Here is a 6,719-nt window from a genome sequence, read left to right as displayed (position 1 = left end):
GATCAACATCGGGACCGTCCATTTGACTTCACACGGATCACCATATGCTTTCTCTCTCAATGCTCACACATCTCACAAAACAACATCAGATCTTCTCTATTGATCATCATCACAGTGAGGAAGAGCTTGACGGATGTTCAATTACCATCTTGTCCTGGATCATCATCACAGTCTATTATGCATCATAGCCTCACAGGCTCAGCTTATGCATCATAGAACACTTGGGAAACATCCAAGTGATATATCGTATAGTACTTTATAGAGACTGCAGCAAGCAAGCTGTCTTTCAGACATGTACTTTTAGATCTGTGAATCTGTGATAATACTTTTACAACTGGAAGACTCAGACATGTAATTGAGAGATGAACACAACTACGGGTAAAGCCATGGCTGCAACACACGGTTGCAAAGTGAGAACTATGCAACCTGGATATTGCCTCGCCAAGATGCTACTCGGATCTTCTATGTACCCTCAAAATACAATCATCATCACAGTCTATTGTGTTATGTAACCCCGCTTTAAAGCATGATGTACAAGAGTAATTTTCCACTAAACTTAAACAACCTTTAAAGCATGATGTACAAGTGTTTTAAGCACAAGAAACACATATGTAACCTCACAGGGTCAGCTTATGCATCATAGCCTTAAAGATAAATCAACATTTAGAACCTAACCTGAGTCGATTCATCACAAAACACATGCGAAAATCCTTCGTAAACCTCAGATTTTCACAAAACCATGACACTTATCAGTCCCAAAAATGAAGGAAAAGATCAAAATATAACAGAATAAAGTAAAATCAAAACTACAAAAACAATTTATCCTTTCACTATGTCATATCTGAAATTAACCTAACTATCATCACCAAAAATACAAATTCAAATATCACAAAACTTTCAACCTAATTTGAAATAACCGCATCTACTAACAAATCCGCATCAAGATTAAAGATAAATCAACATCTGTCTTTCAGACATGTACTTTTAGATCTGTGAATCTGTGATAATACTTTTACAACTGGAAGACTCAGACATGTAATTGAGAGATGAACACAACTACGGGTAAAGCCATGGCTGCAACACACGGTTGCAAAGTGAGAACTATGCAACCTGGATATTGCCCCGCCAAGATGCTACTCCGATCTTCTATGTACCCTCAAAATACAATCATCATCACAGTCTATTGTGTTATGTAACCCCGCTTTAAAGCATGATGTACAAGAGTAATTTTCCACTAAACTTAAACAACCTTTAAAGCATGATGTACAAGTGTTTTAAGCACAAGAAACACATATGTAACCTCACAGGCTCAGCTTATGCATCATAGCCTTAACAGTTTCAGTTCAGACATATTAAGAACACAAGCTCAGCTTATGCATCATAGAGTCGACAGGCTCAGCTTATGCATCATAGAGTCGACAGGCTCAGCTTATGCATCATAGCCTCATAGGCTCAGCTTATGCATCATACCCTCACAGGCTCAGCTTATCCAAGCCATCTAGGTCGTATAACTTAGGACCTTAGTCCGACAACCATCAAACTCTGCCATCTGTCCGGCCCTTAGAAACACCTTTGTCTTACTAATCTGCATGTGACATATAAACAAACAAGTAAACATAAAAAAATTAAAAAGGTAAATCCTAACTAAAACATCGGATGTAGGAAATTACCGCATCTACTAACAAATCCACATCAAACGGATCCCTTGTTCAAATCTGTGCATCCCTTGCCAGATAAAGCTTGTGATACATCTCATGAAACCCTAGATCTGCTCATCGAGCATCCCACAGAACAAACTAAAATCAAAAATACATAACAATCTATCTTTTCACTATTCCATATCTAAATGACCTAAATATCATAATTATCACACAACCATGACACTTATCAGTCCCAAAAATGAAGGAAAAGATCAAAATATAACAGAATAAAGTAAAATCAAAACTACAAAAACAATTTATCCTTTCACTATGTCATATCTGAAATTAACCTAACTATCATCACCAAAAATACAAATTCAAATATCACAAAACTTTCAACATAATTTGAAATAATCGCATCTATCTACTAACAAATCCACATCAAGATTAAAGATAAATCAACATTTAGAACCTAACCTGAGTCGATTCATCACAAAACACATGCGAAAATCCTTCGTAAACCTCAGATTTTCACAAAACCATGACACATATCAGTCCCAAAAATGAAGGAAAAGATCAAAATATAACAGAATAAAGTAAAATCAAAACAACAAAAACAATTTATCCTTTCACTATGTCATATCTGAAATTAACCTAACTATCATCACCAAAAATACAAATTCAAATATCACAAAACTTTCAACCTAATTTGAAATAACCGCATCTACTAACAAATCCACATCAAGATTAAAGATAAACCTAACCTGAGTCGATTCATCACAAAACACATGCGAAAATCCTTCGTAAACCTCAGATTTCGTCGTTCGAACATCCGTCAACTGCTTCACCAGAAAAGTAAGAATCACAAAAGAACATGGTAAGATATATAACACTCATTGCAACAACATCAGAACATCAAACGGATCCCTTGCCAGATAAAGCTTGTGATAGATCTCATGAAACCCTAGATCTGCTCATGAAACGGATCTGGTGATAGATTCAAACGGATCTGGTGATAGATCTCATGAAACCCTAGATCGCCGAGAAGAGAGAGAGAAGAGAGAGAGAAGAAGATCTGATGTTGTTTTGTGAGATGTGTGAGCATTGAGAGAGAAAGCATATGGTGATCCGTGTGAAGTCAAATGGACGGTCCCGATGTTGATCCGTGTGAGAAAGTAAAACATTTGGACGGCAGATGTATACCCTTGTAAAGGGTAAAAGGGTTTGTGTTTTCTTGTGCCTTAACAGTTGTACATTGTGCATTAAGTGTTTTTTCAACACCTTGTTCAATTACCATCTTGTCCTTCATATATGTTTATTAAAGTAGTATAGATACTATCAATACACAATATATAACACATATATTCATATCATGCATACCATAATCTACAAACACACTCAATACACACTGTATAGAACATATAAATCACAATACGGTTTAACATATTACAAACGCGTACAATTACAAGTCAATCAAGTCAAACACTTAAACAGTCAAAGTCAATGTGCAATAAATGCGAAAATGAAAGTCGAAAACTCGAGTTGTCACATCGGGTACTGGGGTAGCCAATGTTGGGAGCTTGTAGATGTAAGCTTTCATTTCTTGGAAGGAAGCCTCCGCTTCTGGGGTCCATTTGAATTTGTTCGTCTGGAGGCAGTCCTTCAACACCTTCATGAAGGGGAGGGTCCTGTCAGCTACCTTTGATAAGAAGCGGTTTAGTGCAATTAGCCTTCCGTTCAGTTGTTGAATATCCTTCAGGGACCGAGGAGATTGCATTTCGGCCACAACTTGAGTTTTCTCCGGGTTAGCTTTGATTCCTCCTTTAGTGACTACTACCCCTAGGAAACTCCCTTCCTCTACCCCAAAACAACACTTTCCAGGGTTTAACTTCATATTCACATCTTGCATAGTGTTGAGAATCTCAGCTATATCATCTATCATGGCCGTCTCTGTCTGGCTTTTGATAACAATGTCATCAACGTATACCTCCAGGTTCCTTCCCCGTTGTTCCCTGAACAGGTTGTTCATGAATCTCTGATATGTGGCTCCAGCATTTTTAAGACCGAAGGGCATCTTGGTATAGCAGAATGTCCCTTCGTCTGTGATGAAGGCGGTTTTCTCTTCGTCCTCTATTGACATCTGGATTTTATGGTATCCCTTGTAGGCATCAGGAAGCACTTCAGGGGGTACTGAGACAAAGAGTCTACCTGGACGTCTATCTTTGGGAGGGGATAACAGTCCTTAGGACACGCTTTGTTTAGATCTTGGAAATCGATGCACATCCTCCATCCCCCGTCTTTCTTTTGAACCATGACCGGATTGGCGATCAAGGACGGATACTTCACCTCCCTGACTATCCCTGCCTTGAGCAGTTTTCTGGTTTCCTCGCAGGCAGCCCTTCTTTTGTTGTGTCCCATGCTTCGCTTTTTCTGTCTTACCGGTTTCGCCCATGTGTAAGTGTTGAGCCGGTGTTCGGTTAAGCTTCTGGGGATCCCTGTCATGTCTCCATGTTGAAATGCAAACACATCTATGTTGTGGAGAAGCAGCTCCTTCAGGGCACTCTTGCATTTGTCACTTAAGTGACTTCCTACTTTGATCGTCTGTTCTGGGAACCTGTCGCAAAGGACCCACTCTTCTACTCCTTCCTTTCGGGGCTCCTCAGATGCCTTTCCTTCGGATACGGAAGAAATTACTTCATAAGCGGACTTAACCCAGGCTAAACCCTTTGGTGTTTGAAACACTAAAGCTCCGTGGGGGGTGGATGCCTGTGCTTGTAAGTCCCCGATTCCTGGTCTTCCTAGAATTGCGTTGTACTTTGAGGGTGCCCGGACCACTATGAAGGTCAGGTTTATTGTTCGGACCCGATCCCCTACCCCAACTGTGAATGGGAGCCTGATTTTTCCCAGGGGGTGTGATACACTGTTGTTGAATCCCACTAAGGGGATGGAGTCTTCTTCAAGCCGATCTCTCACATCTCTGTCGAATCTAAGGAAGCAATGCTCGTATATCACTTCGACACCAGACCCTCCGTCCACATGTATTCGAGACACCTTGTGGCAAGCTATTATGGCCGAGATGTTTAGGGGAAGTCGTTACACTTCATTTTCTTCCAAGTGTGGCATAAGGATGGGAGCTTTCATGCAATCTGGGGAGCCCAGGATCCTGGCTTTTACACTCCGGGTGGTATCGAATTCATTCCTCCTTCTAATCATATCAACATCTGCCCTCCCAGGCTCCCTTACATCTCTTCCCTTGCGGTCCCCCCCCCTCCTTCTTTGATTTCTTTAACCAAATGGGCAAGCCTCCCCGTTTTTACTGCGGCATCTATTTCTCTCTTCAGATACATGCAGTCATCGGTTTTGTGGCCAAAAACCCTTGTGAAAATCGCAGTATTCGTTTGGTTGTGCCTTTGGCCCGGTTTTTATGGGTGGGGGTCTCGGGAAGGAGTTCTTTACCCTTTCAGTGGCCAATATCTCACTTGGGGTCTTGGTGAGAGGGGTGAAACTATCGGAGCAAGGAGGTGGATCTCTTCCCCGGGGTCTATATGGGGAGTATGACGGCCTTATCCTGTCATGCATCATTCTATCAAAAGTAGGTTTCCTGGAGTAAGATGTACCTTTGTCAGGAGGCTTTGTAGCCGGAGTGATCCTCCGAGGTGTGATGTACGTTTCCTTGGCTTTGCTGACTGTGTTTTTCCCCGTGACGAAAGCTCTGACCCTGTCCATGAGGTTGTCAAATGAGTGGGGGAACTCCTCCCCTAGTTTCTCACACAGCTGTGCATGCTTCAACCCGTTTATGAAACTGCTAATCTTCATGACCTCCGGGACATCTTTGATGTTCATGCTCTCCTTGACGAACCTCTCCATATACTGATCTATTCGATCACTGTCCCTCTGCCTTATGTGGAGGATCTCATTTGGATTCTTGACCACTTTACTCTACTGACCAAAGTTCCTAAGGAACTTCTCGCTTAACTCTTCATAACTATCGATTCCCCTAGGAGGGAGGCTGTCAAACCAAAGCCGGGCTCCTTCCGTCAGAGTTTGTACAAACATGTGGCACCATACAGGCATGGACCATCGTCCAAGCTGCCCCGCTCCCCTGAAGGCATGAAGATGATCCTCAGGGTCCCTTGTCTCGTCATAGCGGTCAAAGTTTGGGGGTAACTTTGTTTTAGGGGGCATCAGTGCTTCTACAATCCTTTGTGTGAACTTTGAGACCTCAACCAAGTCCCATGGTAGATAGGGTTGATCCAGGTCACCATCACTTTGGTTATCCTTTTCCTTCCCTTTCTCCTTCAACTTCTTTCCTGTGATAAGGTCCTCCCTTTCTTCTGAGGACATTTGTCTGAGGGCAGTCATGAAGGTTTCCAGTGGATCACCGTTGTTATTCTTGTCTTGGAGGCCTGTTCCTTCTTGGTTGGAGGGTGTGTCGAAAGAAAGCCTAGCCCTGAGGCTGTCAAGCTTTTCTTGCCTCTTTAAATCTTCAAGACACTTTGTTAACTTTTCTCTGTGCATGGCCACAAAATCCGGGGTGATATGCTCCGTTCTTTCTGGGTTTTCCACCTGGTTCTCGTTGCCTTCTTCATGGGTTATGTCTTCTACAGTAACCCTATCCAGATCGTTCTGTGCCATCTGGGTGACGCGTGAGCTGGGTGGGGTTGCCATGTTGTTGTTGGTGAGATAAGCTACTCTTTAACGTCGGAGTTTGATGTGGGAACACCGGACAGGCTGATGTCCCACGGATGGCGCCAATGTCGAATACCCAAATCCCAGCTGACGTTAGATGGATCTTCGTTGACGTCAAGAGCCTTCACCTCAGCTACTACAAAAGAATAAACCGTTAGCCTCGCCACGGGGGACCCCGGAGAGGGGATCCGTGACCAAGCTCCGGCGTGAGAGTAAGTAAATTTGCCGAAAAGATAGAGGAGCTTATTCCGATGAGTGTGTCACCGGGATGTTTCCTCGTGGGTGTGAATCAAACGAATAGAATGCATGTGTGTAATAAATAGGAATGTTGGTCAGAAATAAATGTGGGAGTAGTAAATGAGGGTGAAGTAAATGAGATGGTTATTTTTA

This window comes from Helianthus annuus, chromosome 6, assembly GCF_002127325.2.
Source record: "Helianthus annuus cultivar XRQ/B chromosome 6, HanXRQr2.0-SUNRISE, whole genome shotgun sequence".
In the NCBI taxonomy this organism is placed as follows: domain Eukaryota; kingdom Viridiplantae; phylum Streptophyta; class Magnoliopsida; order Asterales; family Asteraceae; genus Helianthus; species Helianthus annuus.
Note: the sequence above shows the minus strand (reverse complement) of the source record.